General features: G+C 45.9%; 1 pseudogene; it reads left to right on the forward strand.

Annotated features, from left to right (window-relative positions):
• The first annotated feature begins 1,403 nt into the window (after positions 1–1,403).
• Positions 1,404–2,714, forward strand: LOC119297310 (annotated as a pseudogene).
• Positions 2,715–15,514: the final 12,800 nt, after the last annotated feature.

Consider the following 15,514-nt stretch of genomic DNA (forward strand, 5'->3'; position numbering starts at 1 on the left):
TCCGCAACAAGTACCTCCAAACTAAAACATTGTCCCAGGTCGCAGTCAGGCCGACTGATTCGCCTTTCTGGAAAGAACTAATGAAAGTCAAACAATCTATGTTCAATAGGACGAGATTTGTTATTGGAAACGGTACAAGTACACGTTTCTGGGAGGATACTTGGCTTGGTGAATCACCTTTAGCCATTCAATATCCGTCTTTATATCGGATTGCTCAACGACATGAGGTGTTCGTGGCAACGGTATTCCAATCTGTCCCCCTTAATATTCAGTTTCGACGGTCGCTAGCGGGCAATCGTTGGGAAGAATGGCTCCATCTAGTTAGGAGACTGATGGAGGTTCAACTTTCTCACCAACCCGATATATTGCGTTGGATGTTGACTAGTTCTGAAGTATTTACAGTTAAATCAATGTATATTGGTGTTATTAATTCGAATGCTATTCCAACTTCCAAGTATGTTTGGGCTGTCAAAGTTCCTTTAAAAATTAAAGTGTTTATGTGGTTTGTCCATAAACAAGTTATTTTAACAAAGAACAACTTGATTAAACGCAATTGGACAGGACCTACTAGGTGTAGTTTCTGTGATCGGGATGAGACGATTAAGCATTTATTCTTTGATTGCCCGTTGGCCAAAGTTCTTTGGCGGACAGTCCATATTGCTTTTAATATTACTCCACCGAGTTCGGTCAATACTTTATTTGGGACATGGCTTAATGGGGTTGAGCCTGAATTACCAAGACATATTCGGGTTGGAGTTTGCGCTTTGTTATGGACTATCTGGAATTGCAGAAATGATATGGTTTTTAACAGAACATCACGGATTCATTTTTTGCAGGTTATTTTCCGAGCTACGGCACTGATCCGTTCGTGGTCGCTACTCACTCCGATGGAGGCCAGGGAGCATTTGGTTACTGGATCTATCCGTTGGGAGATGGTAGCTCGGGATATCTTCAACCGGTTTGGATGGCGGTCATGTAATAGGATAGGCAATTAGTTTCTCTATCTATTGTTAGCCAGCCGGTTGTGGCATCTTTTTCGGGCTAGTTTGTGTATCTAGCCGTCCGTCGCTATGTGTGAGCTGCATTTATCTTTTTCTTTCTGTTTGGCTGGAGACTGTGGAACCTTGTTGGCACTTTTTGTTATTTGGTTAATAAGATGGCCGTATGCATCGTTCTGATGCAGAGGCCGGGGAGACCCCCTTTTTGAAAAAAAAGATGGGCATGTTGAATATCTTTGGCCCATCTTGAGGAGGGGTATTGGTGTAATTAAAAAGTTTGTAAATAACTTTTATGCATATTGAAGGAATAAAATGGAGTGAGTGTGTTGAAGGGGAGCACGGCAAGATTTTCCACCCAAAATCTCAACAGTTTCCTCAAGGACAGGCTGGTTCACGGGCCAAGATATGCCGGCCGGAGGGCTCTCGGTATCGTCGGCACAGCCTGAAATGGAGTTTGAGGCGAAGATCGCGATGACCGTGGTGATATTGTGCGTCATGGCGGCCATCGGCGGTCTCATGTTTGGCTACGACATTGGCGTCTCAGGTACGGCAGGCTTACTTCCTAAAAACAAGGACCTAATCTGATGTCCACGTTTGTGTTCTATTTCTTTTATCCCAGTTTTTTTTTCTTATTGCTAAATTATTTATGAAAGCTTAGATGCGATATCCTTAGAAAACATCTAGATATAAATTAGACAAACTGTAAAAACAAACAAGCTAGGCTGCGGGGATGCATGCTCCTGTTGGTTCCATTCATCTGCATCCTTGTTAAAATTGTATCTTTAGTTCTAGCTACAGAAAAAATTGCAGGGGCGAAGTGTTCCATTCCTATTGAGAATACTATTGTAAATCTGGAGAAAGATTATTGTAAATCTGGAGAACGATTATTTAATAATTAACTTTGTACGCGGCGTGTCATCGATGCGCGAGTTCTTCCCCTCGGTGCTGAAGCACGACGGCAGCAAGCAGAGCAACTACTGCAAGTACGACAACAGGGCCTGCAGCTCTTCACGTCGTCGCTCTACCTCGGTGGCCTCGTCGCCACCTTGTTCGCTTCATACACCACCCGCCAACTTGGCCGCCACCGCCTCACCATGGTTATGGCAGGCTCCTTCCTCATCATCGGCGTCATCTTTAACCGTGCTGCCCGGAGCCTCACCATGCTCATTGCCGATAGGCTCACGTTGGCTTCGCCAATCAGGTATACGGGCTGTGTTTTTTTAGGAAAAAAGATAATTTTCATCTCTTAACTCTTCCGTAAGTATAGAAACGACTCCTTTTAACTCTGAAACCGGCAAACCTTAGTCCCTTAACTCCTCATACCAGTTAAGTTCCTCTGCTCACTTAGAGCATCTTCAACAAACACGCAACGCGTGGCGCATTAAAAAAACAGTATACGGAATCGCTAGCTTTTGCGCGCCGCAACACGCTGGCTCGAGCGGCCGCTGCAAAATATAGCGCGCCCGAGCCGCTCCAATAGACGCGCTAAACTGCAGCATGCGCGAGCAGCCGACACTTGCCATATGTTGCTTTGAGAGGGGGACACGTGGCTTCATGGCGGGCGGCGGCGCGACGCCACCCGCCCCCGAGGCCGTCCGTGGCGGCATGAAAAGGCTGCGCGCGATGCCGGTGCTTGGAGGAGCACCGGCGGTGGGGAAGCTGAAGCTCCCAGCGCTAGGATTTACGGCAGCGGCGGAGGAGGGGTCGCGGGTGTAGGAAGGAGTGAGGAGGATGTCGGCGTGTCCGTCCATTGGGCGAATTCGCCGGCGACGACACGGGCGGGGTGAAAGCGGCGCGGCGGAGAGGGTGTGGCGCGGGGGAGCGGGCGCAGCAAACAAACGACGCGCGATGGCGTTTCGGACCGCACGCTAAACTAGTTATGCCGCATGTGCGGTTTTTGCGCCTCCGCTGAAGCGCTGCCCGAAGCGGTAGCGCGCGCAAAAACCACTAATTTTCGAGCACGGCACTTAGAGCAACTGTTGAAGATGCTCTTATGTGGTTGTTTAGTTGACGTGGCTTGGTTTTGACCGGTCTTTGTCCATGTGGCAACGTTACTCTGCTTTCATCTTCACGCGGTTGTAGACATTTTGTCAAGCACATGGCGTGCGATGTCCGAGCTCCTAGCGGCATGCCTCCATCCCGAGGTCGAGCCACTCGGTGCTCGTGGCGGCTTGGAGCAGGTAAGCAAGCACACGATGTGCAGAAGGCAGTGAGGAGGGTCGTCGTAGTGTACTGAAGAGCGGGGTCGTGGCCTCGTCGGGAAGCAGGGATCAAGCGGCATACGGTCGAACTTGTCCTCATAGCATTCGGTCCAGAGCTAGACGGTGAGCACGACGCTTTGGCGCGTCAACGTTGCGGCTCGGAGCACTCGCCGTGGTGGGTATACTCTGCCTCCGGCGAGTGCTCCGAGTCGCAACGTTGATGCGCCAAAGCTCCGGACGCCTGTGCCTCGTTCAAGTCCAGCCGATCCCTACGTGCGGCAGCGTGGAGTACATGGGCACTCAGTCCAGTGCTAACTCGGGTACATCGGGATGGCGTGAGGTAGAAGGGGAAGATGAGATGGACAATGATGCGGCGAGAACGGGGGCTGGGTGGAGGAAAAGAAGAGGCTCCAGGATATGACAAAGAATTTCTTCAAAGAACTGTATACAAGAGAAAGTGGTGTTGAACCAGATGGTATAGTGGACTGCCTAAATAAGCGAGTGGCTGATGTGATGAATGCGTCTTTCGTAAAGGATTTCTCGGAGAAGGAAATCAGCGACGCCCTTTTCCAAATAGGCCCTCTAAAGGCCCCCGGCACGGACGGTTTCCCGGCAAGACTTTTTCAGAGGAACTGGAGTACTCTGAAGAAGGATGTGATTAGTGCAGTGATGAAATTTTTTCATGACGGCTTCATGCCAGAGGGAATAAACGACACCGTCATTGTGCTCATTCCAAAGAAAAATAACCCAGAGTTCCTAAAGGATTATAGACCCATCAGCCTCTGTAATGTGATTTACAAAGTGATATCCAAATGCATGGTAAATCGACTCAGACCAATCCTCGACGACTTAATCTCGGAGACGCAGAGTGCTTTCATTCCTGGCCGCTTGATTATAGACAATGCAACGATTGCTTTTGAATGCTTTTATAAGATCCAGCATAGTAAAAACTCGGCCAACACCCATTGTGCTTTCAAGTTGGATTTGGTGAAAGCTTATGATAGAGTTGATTGGGGATTCATGGAGAAGGCACTTCTAAAACTCGGTTTTGATCAGAAATGGGTAGGGTGGGTGATGAACTGTGTGACGTCCGTGAGGTATACAGTTAAATACAATGGCGAGCTCCTCAAACCTTTTGTTTCGTCCAGGGGACTATGGTAGGGCGACCCATTGAGCCCGTACATGTTCTTGTTTGTGGCGGAGGCGCTGACTTGCTTGATTAACAGAGAGATCCGTCGGGGAAAGATTACACCTCTCAAGATCGCTAGAGGTAGCCCGGGGTATCAAACCTGTTATTTGCTGACGACAGTTTGCTATTCTTCAAGGCGTGTAAGGAGGAGGCTGAGTGCATAAATCAAATCCTTGTGAATTTCCAGAGGGGAACTGGTCAGCTGCTCAGTAATAGCAAGTGCTCAATTTTATTCAACGAGCTATGCCCGGCAGCGACCCAGTAGGATATCAAAACGGCGCTTCAGGTCACAGCATCCACCTTTGAGAACAAATACCTGGGCCTCCCTACTCCCGAAGGTCGCATGAAGGACTCCATGTTTCAGCCCATTATGGAAAGATTTGTGATAAAGAGGTGTACGGATTGGACAGAGAGATTTATGTCCCATGCTGCAAAAGAGGTTCTAGTGAAGTCAGTTCTACAAGCGCTGCCTTTATATTGTATGGGGGTTTCCAAAATGTCACAAGGTGTTTGTGACAAGTACGAGAAACTAATCCGTGACTTTTGGTGGGGGGACGAAAATGGACATAGAAAAGTTCACTGGATGTCCTGGGAAAGGATGATTAAGCCAAAGCGCGTAGGGGGCATAGGTTTCAGAGACATGAAGTTATTTAACCAAGCGTTGCTTGCAAGACAAGCTTGGAGGCTGCTGCAGAGACCGGATAGTTTATGTGCATGGGTCCTCAAGTCCAAATACTACCCACATGGCGAGCTGCTGGATACAGTTTTTGCCTCGGAAGTGTCACCCGTCTGCAGGGGCATAGAATTTGGTCTAGAACTCCTAAAAGAGGGCACGGTTTGGAGGATCAGGAACGGTCGCAGTGTGCAAATTCAGAGGGACAATTGGATTCCTCGTAAGGAAGGTCTCAAACCAGCTCGCTTCATTTGACGATCACGGCTTAGATGGGTAAATCAGTTGATTTTGGATGATGGCAATGGGTGGAACACAGAGTTAGTGCATCAACTATTCCATCGTTTCGACGTAGAAGCCATATGTAACATTAAGCTCCCAAGGACGGGATCTGAGGACACGTTAGCTTGGCGTCCTGAGAAAACATGAATGTTCTCAGTAAGCAGTGCCTATAGGCTTGTAGTTGCTTTACAGCACAAAAACGCTCCGCCACCATCGAGCTCTACAAACTGATGCAGATGACCGCAGCATATGGGACATCATTTGGAAAGCCAAAGTCCCAGAGAAAATCAAGATCTTGGGCTGGAGGGTGGCCACAAATACCCTTCCCACAAAAATGAAGAAGTGGAAATGCACTCTGGAGGTGGACAATGTCTGCAAATGATGTGGCATGGGGGAGGAAGATGAATTTCATGCTACAGTGTCCTGTACCAAGAGCATTGCGCTAAGACATGAAATGAGAAAGGCTTGGGATCTTCCTAGCGAGGATAAATTTAGATTCACGGGTGTGGACTGGCTGCAAAATCTGCTCAGTCCTTGCAGTCAGGAGATGAGGACAAAGCTCCTAATATTACCGTGGCGGTGTTGGTTCCTCCGAGACGACTGCATCCATAGTTCTAGGAAAGAACTAGTTAGTAGATCGGCTCTGTTTCGACAGCAATACGATGAGGAGCTGAGTGGTTGCGACGCGGCCCTGAGATGCAACCCAAAAAACAAACAGAAAGCCTCACAGGCTGCACATGTTCTGGCTAGGGATGCGAACGGGGGTGTCCTGGCCTGTGCTGTCGATATGCATGGAGAGAGTGTTGAGGCCTCCAGGGCCATCCGCTGGTGCCGGCCTGTAGCGGGAACCGTAAAACTGAACTCTGCCGCTGCGTTCCAGGCAGACAGCGGAGCCTCTCATGCTGGTGCCGTCATGCGGGGTCGTGCGGGATCACAATGGGCTCATCCTCATGTCGCTATCAAAAAGGATTGTTAATTGTAATGCAGTGGAGGAAGCCGAGGCACATGCCCTGCTTGCAGGTTTGAGAGCACTGTCCCCGATGTATAGAGGGCCTATCATCGCAGAATCTGACTGCACCTTCGTCGTGAAGGAGCTCAGACCGGGCGGCTCCAACCGCTCTGCGTGGCAATCTGTGTTTACTGATATTATGGAGGAGCTCAAACTTTTCAGGGAAGTTCAGATCATATACTCTAGGCGTGACCAGAACAAGCTTGCCCACTCCCTGGCCGCTCAAGCAAGGAGGCACGAGGATATGCTGATGGTGGCAGGTATACCGGATGATCTGAATGCGGTTTTTGCCGAGGACGAGGTGGTGGCTTAGAGTACTGCTGTACTCTTGTTCCTCAAAAAAAAATGATGCGGCGAGGTCAAAGGTCAAAACCATGCCATGTCAACACAAAACCACCCAAATCTATTCAAGGGATGGAAAATATCCGGTTTTGAGAATTAAGAGACTAAGATTTGCCCGTATTGAAATTAAGGGACCATCTCTATACATCCGAAAAGTAAAGAGACGAAAAATATATTTTCCCTTTTTTATTCTCTCATGGAACCTAAATTTGCAACGAGACTTCATAATGTGTATCCACGCAAATGATTATCATCCATACAGTGCAAGTTGTTCCTCTGTTCTATCAGAGATCGCGCCGGCAGGGTCTGCGGTGGCTCAACATCACCACCAGCATCCTCATCGCCAACCTAGTCAACTATGGCACCAAGAAGTAGGAACGCGCCCCCAATTCGCATGCTCTCGCTTGATCTGTTTGCAGTTTGCACGCCTCTGCCTAGCCGGCAACGACGTGTGTCGAAACTGAGCCGCGTGCAGGATCAATCCTTGGGGCCGCAGGCTTTCGTTGTCCCTTGCCGGCATCCTGGAAGTGCTACTCACCATCGGCGCGCTCTTCCTGGTGGACACGCCCCAGAGCCTCATCGAACAGGGCCGTGCTCAAGAAGATCCGTGCCACCAACAATGTGGGGCCCGAGTTCAACGAGATGTTGCGGGCAAGCCGTGCCGCCCAAGAGGTCAAACACCCCTTTCGCAACCTCCTCCACCGCCGTAACCGCCCTCAGCTCATTAGCGCAGTCCTCCACGTACTTGTACACTATCGTTTATTGATGTTTTTTTAGAAAATGAAAATTTGTTTTCTGGCCTCTGCATGTAGCACACAGCCAGGGCCGTCCAGGGGCCTGTGCGGGTTTCTTCAAGGGGTTGCTTAATGTCAAGTTTCGACAGTGTACGTCATCCAGTTTTTCTTCGCTATAACACCATCCTGAAATACTCTTTTCTATTCTTAACATAATGTTTTGCATATTCTGAAATGAAAATGCACAAGTACAAACAGCCGGTGGCCCATACCAAGGCGAGGGCACCACCGATCTGTCCACCGGGTGCGCTCAAACCGAAACCCTATTTAATTTAGACTATTTTGTTCCTTTGAATGATTATATTAGTGAGTATATTGTGTGCATATGCATCAGTTGATCAAGATATGTAGTAGGTTAGTTGACCAAGTTGTCATACGCCAAGATTTTCAAGATTGTTGCTCGTTTAAAATTCAGGTTCAATCTTTTTTGTTTTAGTATTTTCATGAAGCAACATGTATTCTAGAAATTTAGAGCCCCAATTCGCATTTCGCACCAGGCCCCTGAATTTCTGGAGACGGCCCTGCACACAGCCTGCTTCTAATTAGTACAACTTTGTGGCCATGTGGCGCACATATGAGGAAACACAAATAAAGTCGAGAAGAACAAAGTTTATTTAGGGCCTATTTGTTTGGGCTGGAGCTTTTGAGCTTTTGAAAAAGCTGGCTGTTAGCTAGTAGAAAAGATGCCTGATGAAATTTAGTTGTTGGCTTTTGTAATGTATCTTTAGCTTCTATACGCACCAAAAGCCAGAAAAGCAGCTCTAAGTACGATAATTCAACCTAGAGCCCAGGCTCAGATGAGCCCGATGAACAGTACCTCGATTTGAAATAGAAAAAAGTTCAAAAAATTCTATTTTTTTGTGACGCAAGGTGCTCCTGTGCGTGAACTCCGTATAAAACTTTGTGAAATTTGGACATTCGAGGAGCTCGTGGCAAAAAAGACAATTTTTTTGCAATGAGCTCCTCGAATATCCAAACTTCACAAAAATTTTGCATGGAGTTCACGCACAGAAGCATGTTGCACCAGACAAAAATTGGATTTTTTTAACTTTTTTCTTTTTGCAAATCACAGTACTGTTCATGCCCGGGTTATCTTTTTTTTTTTGAAAACCCCCCACATATTAATCAGAAATAACAAAATTCTTACAATCGTTCATTACAAATCTAGCCACGCAGGGCGGAACACTATTACATAAAACACCGTCTGACCTACTATCAAAACAAAATTTAGCAATCTCATGCGCCACCCTATTTGCCTGCCTGTCAATCTTCACTATCTTGAAATCCTTAATGAGGTTTGAGACACTCATCGCCTCCTTTTTCAGGTCCACAAAAGGAGACCTGTCAAAAGAATCTTTTGCGAGAGAAAAAGCAACAACCGCGCTGTCAGTCTCCAAAATAACAGGACTATGGAATGTAATACCAATATATAACCCAGCAAGCGCCGCACGAAATTATGCTTCATCCACACAAGTCCACGACCCGATAAAATCCCATGAGGAAACCAGGACTTCGCCAAGGTGATTCCTGGCAATTATCCCAATGCTGACAGATCTCATGCTCTCCACAAAACTAGCATCAACGTTTATCTTAATATACCCTTGGTCTGGTGGTTCTCAATTACGATGAGCCTTCGTGATTGGTGTGATGTACCTCCCATTATCAATCACCCCCTTACCTTTGATGCTTAAGTCAACGTGCGCACAGTTTTTGACATTTGTGAAAGATTTTCAGTAATTTCCCACAAAAGTGACAGAAGCACATAAGGATTCTTTCCCCTTCCCAAAGATCATATCATTTCTGAGATGCCAAGCTCTCCAAAGGATGAATAAAACTTGATCACGTTCTGGCGACCCCAATTGATCAAGCAGAATAAACATCCGGTCCGGCCCCATAAATCTGAAAAGCTCCTCGGCAGGAATATTCCACTCTTCTCTCATAGCAAAACGAAACGCACGCACCTTTGGGCAAGACACAAGGGCATGGAAAGTATTTTCATCCTCCATCCCGCATATAGTACACATACCTGACACCGTTTGGTGATGAATAACTCTGTTTACCTGGGTCGCCAAACTGTTAGACGCAGCTCGCCAGGCAAAAATTCTTATTTTTTGCGGGACTTTGGCTTTTCAAATAACATCCCACACACTTTTTTCCTTGTCATCAGCATAACTAGACGATCCTGTCACGCCCTTGCCATCCTGAAGGTTTAAAGCCAGTCTATACGCACTTTTAACCGAGAACATGCCATTTTTCTCATAGTGCCAAGCAATTAGATCTCCCTCACCTATAGTCTGAATACGTAACCTTAGGATCTCCTCAGCATCATGGTTATAGAATAGGTGCCTGATTAAATTTTCATCCCATCTTCTTGTTCCGCTTATGAATAATTCAGAGACCCATTTCAGTCTAGTGCGGTTCTTTTTGACTAAAACTCTGAGGCCAGAATTTCTAGGTAGCCAATTATCTCTCCAAATATTAACATTTTTTCCGTCGACCACTCTCCATATGACCCCTTTTTTTAGCAGATCCAATCCGTGCACAATGCCTTACCAATTCACGGAGGTAGCCTACGGGAAAGCAGTATCCAATATGTGACCATTAGGATAATATTTCGCCTTCAAAACCTTAGCACATAAAGAATCTGGATTCACTAGCAGCCTCCAAGCCTGTTTAGCCAAGATAGCTTGATTAAACAATCTAAGATCTCGGAAACCCATGCCTCCCTCTCTTTTAGGTTTTGTGAGTTTATCCCAAGCTAGCCAATGAGTTTTCCTTCTGTCATCTTCGTCCCCCCACCAGAAGTTTCTTATAATCTGAGATAATTCATCGCATAATGAAGCTGGAATTTAAAAATACCCATGGCGTACACTGGGAGCACTTGCAAAACTGCCTTTATTTGATTTTCCTTTATACCACTGGAGACATATTTTTCAATTCAGTCTGAAGCTCTTTTTAATGCCTTGTCTTTTGTTGATTGGAACTTACCAACCTTCATTCTACCCTCAGGTTACCTGAGCCAGGGCACCAAATTGCCGCTCTCCTCTAAGTAAGCTTTTCAGGTTTTAGTTCATTTCTCCATAAGCTTGCTTTTTAGCATTCCAAAAGCCACAGCTTTTTCATGTTTGTTTCAGCTGTTCAGCCTTTCAACGGGAAAAGCCAGCTGAGAAGCTGAAACAAACAGGGCCTTAGTATACTTCCATCCATTTGTCTCGAACAACTCCAAACCAAATGATCTCCAAAGACTTGCTTGCTGATTGGATTTGCTCCTTTGTCTCCTAATTAGTACTCCCTTCGTCTCAAAATAAGTGTCTTGAGCTTAGTACAAATTTGTACTATAGCTAGTACAAAGTTGAGACACTTATTTTGAGACGGAGGGAGTATGTTCTCATGAAAACGGCCTGCAAAAAGATTATATCATTTCGACATCGCCAAATGGTCCAACATAGAGCGGCTGCCTAGGATGATCCTTTTTTCATTAATATTAACCCTTGAGAACTAATTTTCTAGCATGTCCGATCTAGTGGGGTTAAAGTTTAACCGTTAAACCCGTAGTTATATGTACCATCCTTCAGATTGCTTTCGCATGCCAAATTGAAGAGAAAGTGTTTAATTGTTGAGCTCTTTTAGGGTGATTGGCGAGTTACAACTGGTAATTTCGTGTAACTCCACCTCTGTTTTTTTCTAACCGTTGGATATGAGAAATGACTTAAAAGTTTTTTTTGTGTGAAAAGGATAGAGTTGTAAATTAGCAGGTCAGTCTAATCGCTAGTCAATCCCTGGCACAGCCTTCGTCATTGTTAGGCTCCTCTATCCCCTCGGACACGAGCCGCCGCCAACCCTGCCCTCGACCGTGGCGCCGCCGGCGTCCCTCCTGTTGCTCGTGCCGCCGACCCTCGCACAGCCACAGCCGCCAGCTCTCCTCTACTGCCCCAGCGCCCGAGCATCGCCTCGTCGAATAGGCGCTCCCCACGGCAACGCCTCCTCCCTGGATCAGCCACGGACGGCCATCAACGCCGGCAACCCAATCAATAGGAAGGTAACCCCGGAGATTAATCTTCCGCCGCCGTCGCTGCCGTCGAGGACGCCCTGTTTTTTCAATCACATCCTCTGACCCCGTTATCCTGCGCAGTCGCCCGCCGCCGCCGAGGACGGAGAAGGTCCGGTGTCTATAACCATCGATTCCCGCCCAGGACGAGTATCCTCCCAGCCCCCTGTGCCGCCGTCTGCCTCTAACGATTCTGCACGCGTGTAGGCAACAGTGGAACAAATTCAGACATTCAAAGATATCCGACCGTCAGAATATTCAGGTTCCGCACTTCTGTATTTGAAAGTGCAACTATCCCTAGGTGGTTTTGGTAATTCATAACAACATATAGCTCATTGAGCTAATGCTATTCCAAGATGATCATTTCAGGAAAGCTCAATGATTGGCATGGCATGGATGGTGAAAGTGGAACCCTCAAAATGCTAAGGACAAAGGATTGGCTCTAGCTCATATGCTCAAGACTCTTCATTTTACATTTTAGTGGTCCAAGATCACATTGAGTCCATAGGAAAAGCCAATACTATCAAGGAGGGATGAGGTGTTGCTTAATGAGCCTCTTGCTTCATGTGCTTAGTGATATGCTCCAAAACCCTCAACTACTTTCCCATATCCACATTTGACCTAAACCCAAAGCCAAACTCGGCCCTACCGATTCTTTCAACCCGGCGCCACCGAGTTTCACTTGTCATAGCCATTGCCAAACCCTAGCAAATCGGTTCTACCGATAGGGATCTCGGTCTCACCGAGATGGGATTGCAATTTCTCTGTTTCCTTTTCGTAACTTTTTGGTCTCACCGAAAGAGCGGATCGGTCCCGCCGAGATTGCAATGTAAACTCACTGTTTCCTTTTCGTAACATTTCCGTCTCACCGAGAAGAGCGAATCGGTCCCACCGAGTTTACTTGACCAACTCTCTGGTTAGCTAATTACCAAAATCGGTCTCACCGAGTTTGTGTAATCGGTCTCACCGAGATTACGTTATGCCCTAACCCTAACCATGTCAGTCCTACCGAGTTGCATGTCAGTCCCACCAAAAATCTCTAACGGTCATTAGGTTTATTATTTCGGTCCGACCGAGTTTGTTGATTCGGTCCCACCGAGATTGGTAAATTGTGTGTAACGGTTGGATTTTGTGTGGAGGCTATATATACCCCTCCACCTCCTCTTCACTCGTGGAGAGAGCCATCAGAACACATCTACACTTCCAACTCATATGTTTTGAGAGAGAACCACCTACTCATGTGTTGAGGCCAAGATATTCCATTCCTACCATATGAATCTTGATCTCTAGCCTTCCCCAAGTTGCTTTCCAATCAAATCTTCTTTCCACCAAATCCAAATCCTGTGAGAGAGAGTTGAGTGTTGGGGAGACTATAATTTGAAGCACAAGAGCAAGGAGTTCATCATCAACACACCATTTGTTACTTCTTGGAGAGTGGTGTCTCCTAGATTGGCTAGGTGTCACTTGGGAGCCTCCGACAAGATTGTGGAGTTGAACCAAGGAGTTTGTAAGGGCAAGGAGATCGCCTACTTCGTGAAGATCTACCGCTAGTGAGGCAAGTCCTTCGTGGGCGATGTCCATGGTGGGATAGACAAGGTTGCTTCTTCGTGGACCCTTCGTGGGTGGAGCCCTCCATGGACTCGCGCAACCATTACCCTTCGTGGGTTGAAGTCTCCATCAACATGGATGTAGGATAGCACCACCTATCCGAACCACAGGAAAAACATTCGTGTCTCCAATTGCGTTTGAATTCTCCAAACCCTTCCCTTTACATTCTTGCAAGTTGCATGCTTTACTTTCCGCTGCCAATATACTCTTTGCATGCTTGCTTGAATTGTGTGATGATTGCTTAACTTGTCCTAAAATAGCTAAAATCTGCCAAGAACTAAAATTAGGAAAAGGTTAAGTTTTTATTTGGTCAAGTAGTCTAATCACTCCCCCTCTAGACATACTTTCGATCCTACAAGTGGTATCAGAACTTTGTTCTCCATTTGCTTTGATTTCCATAGCTTTTGGTGGTCATAGCCTTGGTTTCACAACCTAGGAGAGTATAGCGTCTAGCGAGGGAAATTATCACCGTAGAGGTCCTTACTTTGATGGTACTAATTTTGCTAGTTGGAAGCATAAAATGAAAATGCATATTCTTGGACATAACCCCGCCGTTTGGGCTATTGTGTGTGTTGGTTTGCAAGGTGACTTCTTTGATGGGAGAGAACCAAACCGTGAAGCTACCGCGGATGAGTTGAAGATGTTGCAATACAATGCTCAAGCTTGTGATATTCTCTTCAACGGATTGTGCCCCGAAGAATTCAACAAAATCAGCCGTCTTGAGAATGCAAAGGAAATTTGGGACACTTTGATTGATATGCACGAAGGTACCGACTCCGTCAAGGAATCCAAATTGGATGTGCTTCAAAGTCAACTTGACAAGTTCAAAATGAAGGATGGTGAAGGTGTCGCTGAAATGTACTCTAGGCTTGCTCTCATCACAAATGAGATTGCCGGCTTAGGGAGTGAAGAGATGACCGATAGATTCATCATCAAGAAGATTCTAAGAGCCTTGGATGGAAAATATGATACCGTGTGCACATTGATCCAAATGATGCCCAATTACAAAGATCTCAAGCCAACGGAAGTAATTGGAAGAATTGTTGCTCATGAGATGTTACTTAAGGATAAAGAGGAACTTCACAACAAATAAAGTGGTGCCTACAAAGCCTCATGTGAAGCCCCTACATCATCAAGTGAGAAACAAAACTTCAATGAAGAATTGAGCTTAATGGTGAAAAACTTCAACAAGTTCTACAAGAGTAGAAGCAAAGATAGAAGATCCAAGTCAAGGTCCTACAATGACAAAAGATCCTCTAGTCGAGAGCGAAACTGCTACAATTGTGGAAGACCCGAACACTATTCCAATGAGTGTACGGCTCCCTACAAGAGAAGAGAAGACTCTCCAAAAAGAAGAAGCAAAAGAGAAGAATCACCACCAAGAGAGAGAAGGAGTAGAGATGATCGTTATGAACGAAGACACTCACAGAGAAGCAAAGATTCGGAAAGGAAGGAAAAATCATCAAGGAGCTACACAAAACGAAGACATCAAGCTCATGTTGGTGAATGGGTATCCGGCTCCGACTCCGACGACCACTCCGAGAGAAGTTATCACTCCAATTCCGAATATACTCAAGATGAAGGTGTTGCCGGTCTAGCACTTGTGTCAACCAACTCCTATGACATATTTGACTCACCAAATGAAGGAATTGGAAGATGCTTCATGGCCAAAGGTCCCAAGGTAACACACCCTGAGTATGTTGATTTTAATAGTGATGAAGATGACTTGTTAGGTGATGATGATTTACTTGTTGACAACTCTAGTGATGAATACTATGATGAAACGTCAATTAATCATGCTAATCAAGATAAAACGAATGACAATGATAAGGAGAAGATTGAGGCTCTAACTAAAGAACTAAACACTCTTAAGTTAGCTCATGAAACTATCTTCAAAGATCATCGAGAACTTTTAAGAGCTCACAAGAAGTTACGTTTTGAAAATCTCAATCTTGAGCAAGAGCATGAGTTTTTAAAGGCAATCAATGATGATCTCCGCAAGAAAAGTTCTTCTTACATTGCCAAGCATTTACTCTTATCCACTTACATGCCTCAAGTCAAGTCTAGTAACAAGAACAAGAAAGATTCTTCCTCTAGTAGTAACAATGATCATGCTAAATCCAATATTGTTGCTTCTAGTAGTTCTCTTGATTCCACTAATGATTCTCTTAGACAAGTTACACTTGAGCAAGAAAATAGCTTATTGAAGGGAATTATAGAGAAAGGAGTGTACAAAAGCCTTGCCGGGAGTAAGCAATTCGAGGAAATTGTGCGCAAGCAAGGAAGGCACCAGAAGAATCAAGGTGTTGGTTTTGAACGAAAGTTCAATGCCAATGGAGTTGAGTGGGAAGAAGATCAATACCCCAAGACAAA

This window comes from Triticum dicoccoides, chromosome 5A (assembly GCF_002162155.2).
Source record: "Triticum dicoccoides isolate Atlit2015 ecotype Zavitan chromosome 5A, WEW_v2.0, whole genome shotgun sequence".
NCBI lineage: Eukaryota > Viridiplantae > Streptophyta > Magnoliopsida > Poales > Poaceae > Triticum > Triticum dicoccoides.